Genomic DNA, 18221 nt, shown 5'->3' with positions numbered 1-18221 from the left:
ATTAAGACAGATTATTTGTAATCCTCAACGGCCAATCCTTAACTAAGTCCAAGTTTACTTGAGTTGTTATACAACTTTAGAAGGATTTGCTGCTTTTAGTGAGTTTACATTTGTTTGTAATGTGCTTTTGTTGATACCTTTAGTGTTGTTTGTGTGAGAGTCTATATCTTGTCTCTAGCATTTATGGTTTAGACAGACAGATGCATGGAACAGTGGAGAATGTAGAAGTCTCTCAGACATCTGCAAAATGTCTTTAGATATGTCTGGAGATTTTCTTGAGTGTACTGAGCCCTGAAAAGTGCAGGTTACTATGGACACGACTTGTCTATTATTTACTGTGGCTGGAAGCTAACCCACCTGAGGTTAAGAGTTTCTCAGTGTTAGCTGAAGGAGTCAACATACTGAAAGGAGAATGAACTAAATTCACAGCATGTAGGCATGCAGATGTGTGCATATTGCCACATTTCAGATCCTTCACTGTGAGCTTCAGTTCTGTATACTTGTGCTCACTGGCTTGTGTACTTACCTGTATATTAAAAACTGTATCACATACCTTCCACCCAACTCCACAGTGACATCACTAAAGGCTTTTGATGCTCTAAGTAGAGAACATCTAAGAACTAGATTCAGTCTGCTCAGAAAATCTGCTAATGACCATTCATATGAATTATTTTTGCTGAGATTTATTTTTTTGTACTTCCTTTTGTGGCTGTTTTGCTGTACACAGAACTGAAGATTCATCTGAGTGGAAAGAGGTCAAAGGACATTATTCTGAGACAGCTGGAGAAGTACCTATATTCCCATCTGTGCTTCCAGGATTGTTTCTGTATTAGTTTCATGGACTGAGACATCAACATTAAAAATGTAAACCTTCTTTTTTTCAGGCTTAAAGAAACAACTTACTGTTTTCTAAAAGTGACATTTTATTTTGATAAACAAATGTAAAAATACATATGGAATTTTTATTATTATTATTATTATTATTTTAATCAATGCTTTGATCTAGAAGAAAGAAGATAGTGGTTTATTTTCTGTAGTCCAGGCTGCATTCAAGGAAAGGGTGTTTTCTCAGTCCAAGATGATGATTCATACAGAATTTGAAGTAGCCTTACTCTGAAAAAATATTCATATTTCTAAATAGTTGTTAGGATTTTAATGTGGTTGAAAGTAACAGACTTCTTGTTCAGAACCTTTGTTTTTCTGAAATCATTGGACACTGAGCTGTGGGTGTGGTCTTCCACCTCTCAAATGTCAGATTTGAGCAGTTCAGCTTTCAGGATATTGTTTTCAGTACCACTGTTTCCCTTGGGGGTGGGGGGAGGGCAGGGGTGGCAATTATATCATAGACAAACTCATCTTTTAATGAAGACCAGGGCTGCATAGAGATGTGTCCATTACCCACAAGTGTTCCTTGCTTTATTTTGCTTGCAGAAATAAATTAATCAAGACATTATTCTAGTTGCTTAAGAGAGCAAATATAAAGTGAGCATAAGGCTTATGAGGAGGACATTTAATTGCCTTTGCCCATCTATACAGTGTTTTCTAAGAAGAGGAGAAAACAGAAAGCTAGAAGCTATAAGTTACTCTTGGAGGAAGGACATCACAGAAGAGAATGCTTATGTGACAGCAGATAATTCTCCAAAACAAAAATCAAAGCCATTAAAATATTAAGCAATAGTGCTGAAGACAGATATAATAAGATTAATTATTCCGAACAAGTAATATTTTAAAGGTTTTACAAGCTGCCTGTAGTTTTTACACAGTTAGCAGTTCTAGTTCAGTGCCTTCAGTCTAGTGGTTGCATGGGGTTAGCCTGATCCAACAGAAGACAATCACACATTCCAAATAAAAGACTAAATGCCTTGAAGTAGATCACTTGGAGATAAACAGTATTAAAATGGAAGCACATCTGCCAAGTATCAGCTGTCAAAGCCCTGCAGCTTTCTGAAGCCAGCCGAGTATTAGAATAATCCATTGTAGTGCACTTCATCTTTAAGTCTTTGTAATCATCCAGCCAATTCCATGAACTACGTGGAAGAGCATGCATATGTGTTTGTGATTATAATAATACTTTAAGTGAAATCTGAAATAAAGAACAGATACTTAATCTTCGGCTTTAAATTTTAGCACCTTATTTCATCATTATTTCCTGATTTCCCATTATTTCATAATTTCCCATGACAGCTAAAAACATTTATTCATTCTTTATCTAGCTGGGAATTAAGAAAACTTGATAGAAATAGACTAAACCTCTTACGCAAGTACAAAAAAGACATAAATTATTCCAACATATTCATTGTTGTCCTTTTGTCCTTTAAAAATGTTTGCATAAGACTTCTTCTGGAGGGATGGAACAAGCCGTTTGCTATGATACAAAGTCTAATTTTCAGTTACTCTAGTTGTCAGCTCAGGTACACTTTGCAATTGTGTGGCAGCTGCAGAAGTTAGATGACTCAGTGACTTCCTTTTACTGTGGTCACTGAATAAAGTGGAAGCATTCTGTAGTGGCTGCAGAAATGGCTGAAATGACACTTGGACATAATGCTACGCAATGTAATCATCTTTGCATAAACTAAGGAAAGGCTATGTTCTAGGCTGTTGGATTTTAAAGCAGAGAAGAACTCTAGTGTTATCAAGTAAGTGCAGAAGAGAAACTGAAAAATAGCTCAGCCTATTGGAATGTTACAGACAATGATGTCCAAAAATCTATTTAGTAAATATCAGATACAATAGACTTGTATCTGTTTTGCTTCATAATCATGAGAGCGTGAGTAGACTGTGTTTTCCCTGATATGCCAGTATGTACTGAGTGTAGCATTTACATTTTTGTGGAGATAAATAACCCTTTAAATGCTTGGGTCTAAACTTTCCCATCTCTTAAGCTCTCGGTAGCTTGTAGCTATACTGGTTATCTGTTTTTATGAATATTTATGCCAGATTTTCAGAACAACAGTTTGCTATTGTAATGCTTTCCTTTTGTACTTTCTGTGCTAGAAGAAAACTCCAGTGCCTTGACTTGGAGAAACTGCTTTACGTATATTGTAATCAGACAACCTCTCAATCTCCTTGATTAACTGATCAAACTAAGCGTTTTAATCAGACAGGTCATACAGAGGCATTTTCATCAGTTTAATTTGTATTATTCTTCACTTTTTTTTTTTTTCTCCAGCCCTTTCAAATAACCCCTTTTGAGTTTGATCTCTGCAAGCAATATTTAAATATCAAGAATATTTCACAAAGCCTTTCATCAAAACAGAATTTCTTCCAGTGTTTCTTATTCTCCTTTTGCACATAAGGTTTTTATATTGTCTCCTGCAACAGCATATTGCTCTTGCCTACCTGGATGTTTCACCATGATCCCTAAAGCCTTCTCTCACTGTTTTTCCAGGATACATTCCCCATTCTCTAGGAAAGGAGAGAATTACTTAAAATAATAATAGTAATGAATTACTCATCTTTTGGCTGTTATAAAACATGTTCTTACATAGGAAAGTAATTACAAGCAATCTTTCTAATTGTTCCCCTCATACCTAACAATTTAACCAATTCCACTCATCAACAGGCTTTATAAGGTGATTGTAACGTTTTGTTCCAGCTTATCAATGAAGATGTGTTCATTAGCTGTTCAGAATCACAGAATGACTCGGGTTGGAAGGGACTTCAAGGATCATGAATCTCCAACCCCCTGCCTGACAGGTCCACCAAACTTCCACATTTACTAGATCAGGTTGCCCAGGGCCCCATCCAACCTGGCCTTGAACACCTCCAAAGATGGGGCATCCACAACCTCCCTAGGCAGCCTGTTCCAGCACCTCACCACTCTTATTCAGTAAACTGCTCCCATTTGTCACTAAAGATGTCAATCAGTTATGAACATACATTTTGGTTCTACCCAATATTCTATCTGAAAAAAAAAAAAAAAAAAGAAAAAAAAGAAAAAAAAGAAAGGTATTGTGGAAACTGTATCCATTGTAACTTTTAAAAATGAAACATTGTATCTCCAAAGAGAATCAAATTGGTTTTGGTAATGCCTTTTCTCAGGTTAAGTCTTTTTGACTGACATTTGGGATCAGCTCTAGCTTGGTCAGTGCAAACAGAAAATATCGTAATGGACCCATCAGTAGCCTCAGCTACCAGAACAAAAACAAAGTGGGCTGATGAAGCAATTGTAAAATCCTTTCAACTATATTTGAACTACCTACTCCATCGGAGGAGAGCACAGACATGCCAGATGCCTGTTTGCTCTCCTGGCCCTAGTATGTGACTCCACAATATAATTTCATCCTTAGAAGTTTTTAATCACACATGATTTACTTCAGAACTTATGCCTAGAGTAAATACACTGCCTTATTAGACTTTTCAGTTTATGAGACGTGGTCTCATAACTGGAATATAAGTGATGTGGACAAAGTGGCCTAATGTGGTCTAAAAAGTGCTCTGATGAGGCAGGGAGAAACTTGAAGCCAGTCCGTTGGAGAAATCTGGTGCCAGTCTCTTGCTCTTCATTTTATCTTTCAACTACATGTGGATGAAGAAAGAACTGGGATAAAATTTTTGTTGAAGTTGTATTCTGTAGAACATTATGTGCTAAGTAAACTTGCAGTCATTATGTATATAACTGTTACATGTTTTACCGGGATAAAAAGTTGAAATATAAGGTACTAATTAGAATGTAAAGTTTAAATTTAATCAATAATATTTTCTAAGTGTAAATCATATGAGAGATTAACCTTGAGCTGTTATGAAACTCATTGAATCAGCAGGTATTGGCAATCAGAATTGGAGGTCAAGGGTAAATAAACCTGTGTTTGAATTACTGTAACTGCCCTTCGCATGCTACAGCTTCTTAAGATTTTGCATTCTCTATCTGTGGTAAATAATTTACCACACTTTTTAAAAGATCCTGGAATACATTAACCTGTTGATTGAAAAACTGGCTTCCTGTATTAAATTTTCCTGTTGCCACTGAAAAATCTAATATTCTCTGTTTCATTATTCAAGCTGTTAAACAGCTTGGACAGTTTAGATCATGTAATATATTAGATCCTTGCATCTCAAAGCAGAGTTCAGTGTTGAAATGGCTTTTCTGTTGAGACAAGGCTGTTCCTGTAGCTTGTAGTGTGCCGGCAGGAGTGCACAATGTTCATAATGTTGATGACCATATCCAGTCATGAAGGCCAGCTTTACTGTTTTTTAACTACCAGTCCAAAAAATATTCCACTTCACATTTCATGTAAAAAATTACTTCAAACTATGCATGCTTATTCTCAACCTGATTATGAGGTTTATATTTTTTTAGTCAATAATCTCCTTGTCCTCCTTAGAGTGATTGTGCTATAAAAAAAAAAAAAAGATCTTCAGATAAAACTAAGTAAAATAAAATAAGCAAGTGTTATATTTAGCAATACTTAGTATCTGTAAATGTCTACCAAAAAGCTTTTTTTTCCCTTTCCTTTTCCTTTTCCTTTTCCTCTTCCTCTTCCTTTTCCTTTTCCTTTTCTTTTCCTTTTCCTTTTCCTTTTCCTTTTCCTTTTCCTTTTCCTTTTCCTTTTCCTTTTCCTTTCCTTTTATATTTACTCTGGAACTAATTATTTCAATTTTGCTGGTTTTCTTTTTTCTTGTAATATTTCTAACATCTATATTGGGCCTTTCTCGAGGTTTCCATAGAATCTGTAACATGAAATCGTTAACATGGGAAAAAATTCAAGTTTAGTTCCACCTTTTCCTACAGGAATTGATGAATACATATCATATTAATGCTCAGGGATGGCCAACATCATTGCTGAACATTTATGAACAGCTACATGTACAGTGTCATTGTAACGTGGCAGTCTTTCGCAACTGAGATTTGCATCTTCAATAGCTTTATCCTGACTCCAGAGAGATACCTTTCTCCCAGCAGTACTGAAGGTACCACTAAAGTGTCACCCTTTGTTATTTGATAAGCTGCAAAGCGGGAAATTTCTATATACATTATTTGCTCTAATTGACTGATTTTCTTAAAACAGCACAGACATACAGAAACAACAGAAGTTTTTTGAGTTCATAAGGAGGATATCAAGTGTATGCTAAAATGCTCTTCAGTATTTGGGTGCTACATCATAGGCTTGCTAATTTCAAGACTGTATTCTAGGATGTCATGCAAGAGGTAGATAAGGTCTCCCAGCCTGCCTTGTGCTGAGCTAAGACTAACAAACGAGATGTGGGTTTTTGTTTTTCTTTTGTTATTATTACTTTTGTCTGTGGACAAATTGAGCTAAAACTCAATTCTAACCCACAGACCATCCAGCTGAGAAGTCCACCTTTCCAGTTTGGATTCCAATTTAGACAATAAAATGAGATCCTTAACTCATCACCTGCCTTTGCCCTGCTGAGCACACTTTAAGAACACTGCTATAAAAAATCAGATAGTTATAGGGAAGGAGCAATCATGGTAGGTATTCACTCAGTTCTGAGATTTAGAACCTAATAATGGAATAATTTGATAGTGTTAAAACATAAGTTTGTCTCATGGCTGTAAATGTTTCATCTTCTATATGGGTGTAACTCAGATGAAAGTTCACAATCTAGTAGCAGCTACTGTTGGGATGAGGTGGGGCTGCTGCCACTACATTTCATGAAAGCAAAGATTTCTAGTCGTGCAAGTGTCAAATCATGGCTATTTTAACTTGTGCCAGTGTTTGCAAAAAAAAAATCTAGAGTGCTTGTTTTCTGTGCATATCTCAATATCTCATTTGAACAAACAAAGAGCATCATTTTTTTTCTTCTTTACTTTTGTAAGGGAAACTGTTGATCACAGCCTGAACCTCTGATTAACCACCTGAGGCAAGTGACAAGTCAGCTGTGGGAGCACAGGTGAAGGTAATTCAGTTGTGCTACCAGAAGGAGTGGAGCCAAGCTCCTAGATCCCATTTAATGGCTGACCACCACTAAGGTAGAGTCTCTTTTCGGAGATTGTTCCTTTGTAGAGTTTTTGTGGTGAGCCTCAACATTGGTGAGCATCCATCTCAACTGAAAGCCTCAGTATGGTGAGTCTTTTCTCAGACACCCTCTGGCTAATTTACTCTATAATTACAACTATATTCTTGTATTATTCCAAGTATACAACTTTTCAGAGTAAGAAGTAGAGACTATCTGTCTATTAATATTTTTCACAAGTTCCACTTATAATAGTTCTGTGGTATCACAGAACTGCATATGAATGGGGGGGAACTGCAAAGATTTCTAATTTTCAGGATGTTTTCTTGGTTTGGTATCTCAGCCCCTTTCTTGAGCTAGTCAAGAGATGATGGGACAGTTACCCTTTGGGCATCTCAGACTTGAAAGAACTTGAGTTCCAGTATCATTTTTCTTCTTCTTTTTTAAGCTTTTACCTGATTTTGATGTTGGTTTTGCTTTTGGGTGTTGTTTTTGTTTTGTGTTTTGTTTGTTTGGTTGCTTTTTGCAAATGTCTCACTTTCTATATTACAAAAACGTGTCTGTGTTGTCATCCAAAGATTTCACTAATTCAGATAAGAATGGCTTAACAATAGATTAATAAAATAGTTATGTAATAATATACATTTACGATGAAAGGAATAGCTATTATTAAAATAGCTATTAATGGTAATTATTTTCTTTTAGAACAAGATATACCACTATATCTATAGTAAAATCAGTGTTGTATTTCAGAAAAGCATTTAAGGATAACTAGAGTGATTTTTTCTTAATTTTTTTTTTTTCTTGTGTGAAACCAGAATACTACATCAAGATGAAGCCATATGCTGAAAATCAGTCAGAGTGCTGAGCTTCTGCTGATGTCATCCCTGTGTGCTTGTGGCAGCTGCAGTGCTCAACTGAGTTTTTATCTGAGGCTTTCACTCCATAGTTAGTGCACATGTTGGCAGGGACAGACAGTTCTTCAGCTTCAGCCAGGGGGAAATGTGACAGGTGAGACTCACAGAACTAGAAGACCATTCACACAGGTAGCAGGGAGCCTTGCTGAGAGGCAGCTGAGGAGGATCCAAGAACTGAAACAAGGCCAGGAATTAGTTTAGTTATGACACCAGGACCCTTCATCTCCACTTCAACTTTACTTTCAGTGCCTCCAGTGGAGAGCTGCAGTGTCAAAATTTGTATGAAGTACAAGGTGTCAGTGCTCTTGTTGAGATACAGGACATGTCATTCTTCCTATTGAGTATCATGAGGTATCAGTGAGACTGTTTCTTCAGTCTGTTGAAGTCTGAATGGCGGCACAATGGTCTGGTCTTTTAGCTACTCCTCAGAGTCTTACATTATCTGCGAACCTGCTGAAACTGCACTCTGTCCTGTTATCTACATAATTAAATTATGATAGTCAAAATGTTCACCTCCAGACTGACATTAAACTATGTATTATTTTCATCCAAGCACCTTTCAATTAATTCATAAATATAGGGACAGCTGAAGAGCAGAGCGCTTCTTAGTTTCCTGTAATTAGACAAGGGGATCCAGAGCCTCAATTTGAATCTGAAGGATGTTGGGTTTTGAAAGTTAAGAAAGAATAGTTATGGCTATGTGTATTAATGCAGGATTTTCAGGTGGAGGGCCTCATTGTAGCTTTATTCCGAGCACCAAATTTATTAGTTTGGAGTCTTCCTTGCTAATGAAGAATTAACTTCTTTTTTTTCTTTTTTTTCTTTTTTTTTTTTTTTTGTTTTTAGTATATGTGCCTTCTACTTTGCATACGTAGCTTCTCTTAAATTTCCTTGTATCTGTATTTGATTCTTAAGTGTATCCTATATATGTCTATTTGCAGTAGTTCATAATTCCTGGCTTCATATTTGATGGACAACAGAAGCCTATTAACACAGTGCATGCAGTGGGAATATGATCAGCAAGGCATGCTGTTCCTTGCTAGGCTATTTCCTCAAGAAGTTGAGAGACATTCCAGCTGTTGAGGAAGGTGATATTATCTGTTGTTGTAATGAGAGGCATTTTACTCACGTTCAGTTTGTCCCTGAATTGGGAAGGAGATGAATTCAAGTGGGTTGGCAAAAATATCGTGCCTTACAGGTTGAATACAGAATATCAGGTATCTGTGAAAGTTGAGATGGAGGTAATCAAACATTGGAAAGGCAATCTTAGAGAAGCCTGATGTGTCTTCCTTCTTTCTAGATGTCACATCTGATTACCCTGCTCTTACACGTGGAGGATTGATAGCCTTATATTGTAGTTATGCTCATTTCCCATCCTGAATGTGGCCTCATCTCCAGCATGGACACTGGACCTACCTTTTAGATAGTCTATCTCAAACTCTGCCTCTAGCCTTGTCTTTGGTCTCTGTCCCTATTTCCTGCCATTCCTGGTTGGTCTGCCTGGATGGCCCCTGGCCTGGCTCAGACCTGCCATACTGGGCTCTGTCAGCAGTATGCTGCCCAGCTCATGCACCTCAGTGCTGTTGTTGCAGGCATGACCTCACAGTGCAGCATGATCTTGCAGTTCTGTCTCAGCTCCCAGCTGTGAGCTGTGCCTGACTGTCACCGCAGAGAAGGTGTGACACAGCTGCTGGCAGGGAACAGGAACCTCTGTGTTTTCCTTTGTTAGATCCTCATATTCCTTGGAATCACACTGCTTTGAAAGCATTAGACTAGTTCTGGTGGATCTTGTCCTTTGATTCAAATTTGCTCTATGTACAGTAGGCATGTGTATAAGCCTGAATTGGTCACATACTTCCACGTGTATCTACGAAAGTCTGTCAGCAAGGCCATGAGGTAAAGCCATGTGATAATTAATTCCTTTTTGTACAGTTGGAAGAGTAGCATGGTTAGGATGGTACTTTACAGGTGTTATAGTTGGAAAGATTATCATGATGAAAAAGGAACAGTTAAGGAAGAAATGTGGAAGAGAACTCCACAAAGGAGGGATCTCCAGAAAGAGATCCTTCCCCAGCAGCAGTCAGCCCTGAAATGGGGTCTAGGAGAGATCAAACCAGTCTTTACCTCTTCTGGTTACACAGTTGAATTGCCTTCACCTGCACTCCTAGGGCTGACTCAGTGCTTGCCTCAGGCAATCAATCAGTAGTTCAGGCTGTGACTCAACAGTTCCCATTCACTTCTGATATGTAGTGACTCTTTTCCCATGTAGGAAAAACAGTAGTTAGATGACAGGTAACAGCATACACTGAAAAACAAAACAAAAAAACCCTTACTTTTAAAATATGTTTGCATGAGGTATGATTTTGCTTTTGTTCTCATACTGTAACTTAAAATGCAGACCCATCTAATGTATGCTGCACTGAAGCAGTATGGAATCCAAAAGTAAAAACAGAAGGATCTTTGTCGGAGCCAGTTGAGATGCAAAAGGGTAATTGTGAATACAGAGACAAAGTAGTGTGAAAATCAGGGCATGTAATCCACATGATGTTAGGGTATAACTTTTTTTTCAGACTCATTTTCAAGTGGATGCCACTTTAGTAAAAATAATAGGACAGGTGCTATGAATTCATGTTTGTAAGAAGGTAAGCTTGAGCTTGGTGGGAAAAATGAAGACTACAGAGTAAGTGTGGAGCCAGCTGACCTCAAGAAGTTGAATTTTCCACACACAACAAGTCAAATGCCTTGTAAGAGTTGAATAGACTGACAAGGAATGATTTGTATTTCTTTTTCTGCAAAGTGTTAGGTTATTCTTTGCTCTAATATAAACTTGAGGGTTGAAGGAAAAAGGGGAAGAAGGCTATCTGTTGTCAGACAGCATCACAGCTCAGATAATACCCTGTTTGTTCTTGACAGGTTGTTCTGCAGCAATGAGAAAGGTTGCCCTCTATGTCACATGCATACCTTGTGTCAGGACTTTCGATAGAGAATTTCAGTGGATGCAGGTTTATTGTTGAGTTTCAGTTGTTTTTCAGGTGATGACACACATATCTTATTGCCCTCTGCTCAAGAGGAAATTGAAGTAGTTATTTTCTTTCAAATATTTTGCTGAAAATGTAGAAGAAACTGAGAAAACGGTATCATGGGATTTTTCTTTTGTTCTGGCAATTCAAAATCATAGTTTCACAGTAAAGAATTAAAAATTAGAGGTTGAATTTCCCTTCTCTTTTTCCTATTTGAAGTGCTGCCCACAGATTAAATGCAGGCTAAATAATAATAAATGCAGCCAGGTGGCTTACGCATAATGGTCCTAGTTAGCGGAACAGAAGTGGCAGTGACTCCAAAAACACTGTACAAGACACAGTGCAAGGCAGCTCTTCTTTTCAGATTGCATTGTGTTGGGTCAGAGTCTACAGAACTGAAATTTATGTAATGACTGTAAGTAATGATGTACTCAAAACGTACTTACTCCATATAAATAGCCCACTGGGTCCGTCTGTTCCAACCCTTTCTTCAGCAGGGGCACTTAGTGCCACTGCCAGATGACCCTACTGTGAGCAGGGTGTTGAGAGAGGTGGTTGGGAGTAGAAGTCCATCTCTGCTTTCAGCGCTGACTTTCTTTGCATTAATGTTGTAAGACTGTTATTTCTCAAAAGGTCTACAACAAGGGTAGTTTGTTCTCTTAATAGTTTCCACCTATTAGCTGTAGCATTTCTGAACTTGGAGAAATGAATTTGGTCAAGGCCAGAAAGGATTTGTTTTGATTCATACTTGGGGGAAATCATTTTTCTCTCTTAGCTTTATTTTGCCTATAGAAGCAGATTTCACTTTTTGACTGGACTGTTTTCCAGACACACTGACTGGACAAGTAGAAAAATGCAAACTAATTGATTTTACGAGTAACTCTTAACCCTATATTGAGATATTTAAAAGGAAAGAACTTATATAGTTAGCAAAATGATGAGTTAACTCAGTAGACAAACACTTGAAGTTTTATTTAGAGTAATTAGAGAAAAGAAAAATAAAAGCAAAGCTGGAAACTTTTGCTTTGTGTGTGCATGTTTCGGATGATGGAACATGTGGATGGGTGTAGATTTTACTTAGTGATATGCACTGTATGAAACTGAACTGGACTCCATGTCTGCCAGCTCTGGAGAGGAAAGAATTTTGATTAATTGTGAAATTAATCATAAAGAGGGACTTGCATAGGTGACCAACAGATTACTTTACCTAAAATTTAGGAATCCCTTCACCAAAACAAAAGGCTTTTAAAAATTGAGCATGGTTCTGTATCTCTCAATGTGGTGCTCAGCTAGTTACTCAGGATCTGTTTCATTTCCCTTGTCTGATTATTCAGCAGTTAGTTAGAAAATTAGTGCTTTCATTTAATCTAATACAGTTTTACATTTTGCTGCATAATTATATGATTTCTCCAGAAAATTCTAGGTGGTCCCTTGAGCAGAAAGAAGATCAGTGCCCCATCTTAAGTGCTACCATGTTTTAATTTCATATGCTTTGAGGATGCCAATGGATATAATTATCAAACAGGCCTTCACAGCAATTAAATTCTGCTATTAAGGAGTACTGAGTTATGACCACAGTGCTATCAGAGGTGATAGAATAACACGTCTTAAATTTCTACAGGTGATTAAAGGATATAGCAAACACTCTTGATTTTTTTATTTTTTTTAAACAATGTGAGAACCTGTAATATTTGTTAGGTCACCTGTCTGGTGCACTGGGGCTAGATTTGCATCAGGAAAGTCTGTGGCAATTAGATAACAAACAGCTTTCACTGTTCCAATTTGCACAAATTGAAGAAAAAAAGGAGAAAAAAAAAAGAGTAAAATTAAACTCTAGTGCACTGTGAATTTCACACTTCCAGATTTTTGTGCAGAGAAAGATTGTCTATTTGACAGTTTAAAGAAACAAAAATATGGAAATACAGGGGTAGGTTTTTCTTTTCCATGAAAGATTGCCCAAAGCAGAAGAAGCAAGAGAGCTGAAGAACAAGGTTTAAGAACAAAATCAGCTGCTTGGTTACAGTTGCAAACAAGGATTTTTGTATTATGGTTATAGGGAGGCCAGATGAAATCCAGAAGTGACTGGCAGAATTTCTGAGATCAACTGGGCACTTGCATCTTGATTTGATCTAATTTTCAGTCTCACTGTTGTTACAGCTGTAGCTCTTCACAGTGTACTTATCTGGCAGATATTAAACTAAAACTCAGGGCACACAAGAGCAGGAAATCACATCTTCAAAATTCTCTTGGAACTTTTACTCAGTTTAGAAATGAGTAGATTCTGTACATATGCCATGGTTAAAAGATTGAATACTGAGCCACGCAGTGAGACTTCATGTTCCAGATGTATAATATTTTTCAGTAGAAAGGTGATTTCATTCTTTTGTTAACAAATTAATTGCGAAGGATTGCTCTTGTTGCCAAATGACTATTTAACATTTTATACTGTAATATTCTGCTAGGAATAAAGACAACACACAGTGATTTTGTTCTCCACGTTGTGTGTTGGCACGTTGTCTGAAAGCTTTTTGTTTGTTTGTTTTTTCAAGTTGCTATAAGGACATCCTTTTACTGTTTAAGATTATTCTTTTTAGTGCATACGTACTTTTAAAAATATATGATGCATTTCTTTAGTCATTTGTAGGCAATGAATTAATGAGTCTTAGGAAACTGATTAATTTTTTTTCCCCCTCTGAGCATTAGTGGGGAAAAAAATCTCAAATTAAAGACTGTATTTTTATAGGGCTAAATTCCAGATCTGTGTGGAGGTTGCATTTATTTTTTGTCAGTTTGCATTAATGTAATTTTAGTCATTTTCAGTAATGAATGTGTGATTAAAGGTTATCCATATAGCTGAATTGCTGTTATTACCATGTGCCATTTTGGTTACTTGGTTAATTTGTCAGCTCTGTATACCAACAGACAGTTTAGAAATAAGAATTTTTCACTCCCATATTTGAAATAATAAATCAATAGCAATTGTTCAGGGGTTGATTCATCCATCTGATCAGCCAGATTACTTTTACATCCATCCAACAACTTAGTTTGAAAAGTAGTTCTCTGCTGCCTTTATATTCATCCACTGAAAAGTAAATTTAAGGGTCGTCATTTCTTGTATATGTGATTCTTGGTGCTGCCTGCTACTCCAGTGACCGAATTTCTCCATTTCTTTGTGTTTCTGAATGTCTGAGAAAATGAAATAGGCATCTGCATGTGTGCTATATCACGTAACTATCATCAAGCTTCATCAGAGTAATTAAAAGGCTGAACTGGAGGGACCATCTTATTATCTAGTCTGGCTCCCTTAAGTTTAAACTAGCATCAGCTCTTTCTAACACATTTATCAAAGAACATTATAAGAACAGGTGAGGTTTGACCCCCTCACCACAAACGGGATATTTACTTACATTATATTTTAGTACATTTTCTAAATTTCCAGCTAAAATTTCAATAAACCTCTTTGTTCTTGTAGCACACAAAATTACAGAATGGCCTGGGTTGGAAGGGACCTCAAGAATGATGAATCTCCAGCCCTCCTCTGCTACATGCAGTGCTACCAACATTCACATTTAGTAACAGGCCAGGCTACCAAGGGCTTCATCCAACCTATATTTTGGCACAAAGGTTGTTTGATCCTGGGCCAAGCAGCAGATAGCAGGCCTAAGTTGAGGGAAGAGGAAGAGCAAAATAATCAGCTAAGCAAAAAGTTCTGTGTTTTCTTCAGTAGGAGAGGAGAGGGAATGGAGAGAGTTGTTTTAGTGGAAAGAGAAAGCAAAGGAGCCCAAGAGGGGTCAGTTTCTTGGAAGGAGCTGAGTGAAGCTAATGTGAAGAGGCTATAAGGGAAGGGAATTGGGAAGTGGTGTGATGTGTGATTTCATGCAGTGTCAGACCATTTGTGTGTTGGGAGGTTTCAGCATGGAGCGTGCTTTCTTCAAGGTACAGCCTGTCTGGCTTCTGTCTGCATTATTTCCCAGAGGATGTGCTGAACTCAGAATGAGTCATTCCCCAAAAAAAACAGAGAAAACCACTTTCTTACTAGCTACTGAGGACAATACTGAACAAATAGCATGGTTGAAATAGCACTAAGTCACACTTAAAATAATTTACTTAAAGTGATGGTCAGTCTGAGTCTCTTGGCTGAATCTGCATTTTAAGTTTTAAGCCTTGAGCAGAAGTATCTCTGTCTGAGGTGAGATAAAGAACTTCATGTTGCTGATGCATGTTTGTTATGTGCTGTAGTACATACCTTCCCAGGAAGAAATATTGCAATATTCTAATGCACAGAAATGATTTCCTAAAAGGAATTTTAATTACACCACACTCTTGTTTCTTAAGAAGTTAATTCCCTGCTACTGAAGTCCAAATCCATAGAGTTTCGGGGAGGGGGGGGCGAATTGTTGGTTATTTTTTAATTAACAAGGAACTATTAGAGATTGTCTGAAGGAAGACTATGAAGGTGGTGATGGGCCTAGAGGACAAGATGTATGAGGGGTGGCTGAGGTCCCTGGGTTTGCTCAGAGCTGAGGAGCTGAGGGGAGGCCTCATGGAGGCTGCAGCCTCCTCACAGGGAGCCTCTGCTGAGCTCTGCTCTGTGTGACAGCAACAGGGCCTGAGGGAATGGCATGGAGCTGTCATGGGAGAGGAAGGGTGAAGGTTCTTCACCAGAGGGTGGTCATGCATTCATACAGACTTCCCAGGGCAGAGGGCACAGCCCCAAGTGCTGGAATTCAAGGGACATTTGAACAATGCTCTCAGTCATATAGTTTGATTTTTGAGAGGTCCTGTGTGGAGCAAGGAGTTGGACTTTTTAATCCTTATGGGTCTCTTACAACTCAGGCCACTCCAAAAATAATGCCTCCTATTTATTTCCATGGAAATAAAGTTGAAAAGAGTGCAATAACTCTACTTGATAGCACAAATTCTCAGTTACAAAACACTGTTTTTCAACATTATCAACACCATTAGCTATGCATTTTCATCAAACATGAACAAGAGCCTGCATGCCATGCTACTAAAAATGTGTGCAAGAAGTGAACCACTATTTCACAGCTGCAGTGATAGGGATATTGCTAGGAAAATGTTTCCCATGCAGTCCATCTTTCATCAGCCCAAGCAGATGGAAGACAGAAAGCACCAAATCTGGATCCATAAAGATCATCCCTTCCCTCTTCCATTACCTTTTCCCATTGCCTTTACCTTTCCTTTTCTCTTTCCTTTCCCAAGAGACAATACACATCACTTTATGTGCTGAGGGCTGCATCTTGAACTTTTTCTTTGATGGGGAATTCATATCGTCACTTCGTGCACTGCCATTTTGATTTTGGTTCATAGTGGTGACGCTGTATCTCATAACCAATAATGAAGAAATCCAGGAAACGGTCAACAGTGTGCTTTCTGTTCCTATGTGAGCATTTGTGGGGTCCATCTGGCACAAATTTTATGATACTATAATGTTACCACTATCGTTCCCAAAGTACTGAAGCTGCTATTAAGCTCTTCATGGTGTTCTCTGGCTGTAGTCTGCCGATTTGTGCTGATGAGCTGATAGGGATACTTGTCATTTTGTGGAGTGACGGCTGTGCATGGCCCTCTTGAACATGGCTTATCTTTCATATCATTGCCACCACTGCTGGAATGCACCATCCACTGCCTCACTGTGCTGACATTAACTGTTTGGTATCCACAAATGTTCACCAAGTATCACTGAATAATATCAATGGTTTCAATTTTTTCTGCATGGAGGAATTCAGTGACACACCTTTGCTAAATTTAGACTTCCGTGTTAGATGCCATTCTGTCAGACTGCCCCTCTGCTGCCATCTGTCACATGGCAACAAAATGTAATGGAATACTGGCAGAAAGGTTCAACATCTACTGCCATATCACCAACATCATAAAATAGAAGGTGTTACTTTCAGGGAAGCTCCTGGGTGATTGTATGAATCTATTATTTAGATGCTTGATTTGATGAGATCCATCACTGTAGCTGAGCAAAAACAATTGTACAGTGCTATCCAAACTGACACTCTCTGAAAGCACAATAAAATTTTCACTGTGCTCCTGTTCGGGTACTGCAGTTTGAAAATGAACTCCTTACCTAAATACAAATAGCTAATGAATCAAACAGGAAGAACTACACTATTTTATTATCAGAAATTCTCCTATTTGTGAACCACCATCATTTTTCTTAATTATTTAATGAATTAAGGGAAATGACACAATGAATTAATTTATTTGATTTTAGCTTCTCTAAGTAAGAGCATGAGAATGGTTTTATTGATTCAGAATTAGGGTTACCTAAGTCTGTACCCTGTCTGCCCCAGGAGATATAAATGGTCATCTGTGGAAGAATAGAAATAGGAGCTATGTAATTCTAGATTCTTCAATATTATTATTGCTTCCAAGTTTAAAATGAAGCACAGCAAGGATTCCAATGTATTGTCCTTCAAATTCTTCTCCATGATATATTTCAGAGAGTTTTCACACAGGAAACTAATGGCAAAACTGAAACTAAAGGAAACTGGATGCTTCTGGCAAGCTAAGTAGCAAGTGTTTTGTTTCCAAGTGGCAAAGTTCAATCAAAACTTAAGTAAATGTTTTCATAGACTCATAAAAAGGCTTGGGTTGGAAGCGACCTCAGGGATCATCAAGCTCCAACCCCTGTGCTGAATGCCGGGCCACCAACCTCCATGTCTAATACTCAACCAGTTAGAATTGATCCTCTTGTTGACTACTTCAGGAGTGAGGATACAAACTGTCAGGAAATGGACTATGTTATGCTCTCTCCATTAAATAGCAGCCTTGCTGCCTGCTTTGTGAATACGTTAGCAGTACTCTAGGCAGAGAGGAAAACTGCTGCAGGTGCGTGCTCTGTGGTTACATTGTGCTCATACTACTGCAGCACGTTGAGCATTAAATCTCAAGTAAGAAGAAATAGAATATCTATTATTAAGCACAATCAGTGCATGAAAAGTGGATATAAACAGTCTGGAACATTTAAATAAAGCCACTTTTAAAAGAAAGTGTATCTATCTGCACACTGCCGCATCAGTTTTGAGATCTTAAGGAAATTTTGTGCGTAATTCCCTGTATCTTTGGAAATAAATACTAAACACTCATTATAGAGCCTCAACTTTCCTCTATTTATTTTCTGAAACCTGGGGAATTGTAAAAATATGTCTGGAAAGGAAAAAAAAAAAAAGCAATTCCCTTTCCTCATAGGTACTTGTAGCAAGGCCTTTCTAGTACAGGTGGGAATTAACCAACAGTTTTCACAGAATCAGAACTGTAGGAGTTGGAAGAAACCGCAAAAGATCCTCAAGTCCAACCCCCTGCTAAGGCAGGTTCACTACACTAAGTCACACAG

The 18221-nt window shown here is 37.8% G+C and overlaps 1 protein-coding gene and 1 long non-coding RNA gene across 8 annotated transcripts in view; one reads left to right on the top strand and one right to left on the bottom strand.

The window, feature by feature from the left end:
- The window catches only part of CTNND2 (catenin delta 2), a 585077-nt gene that overhangs the window by 277845 nt on the left and 289011 nt on the right, over positions 1-18221 (top strand). The window lies entirely within an intron of this gene.
- Positions 7685-9426, bottom strand: LOC107309534. Its single transcript, XR_001553219.2, has 3 exons — positions 9252-9426; positions 8965-9056; positions 7685-8009 (listed from the first exon to the last, which is right to left on the bottom strand). It is a non-coding gene; the product is annotated as an uncharacterized LOC107309534 (long non-coding RNA).

Source organism: Coturnix japonica, chromosome 2 (genome assembly GCF_001577835.2).
Source record: "Coturnix japonica isolate 7356 chromosome 2, Coturnix japonica 2.1, whole genome shotgun sequence".
In the NCBI taxonomy this organism is placed as follows: Eukaryota; Metazoa; Chordata; class Aves; order Galliformes; family Phasianidae; genus Coturnix; species Coturnix japonica.
Note: the sequence above shows the minus strand (reverse complement) of the source record. Positions and strands in the feature narration are given on the sequence as shown.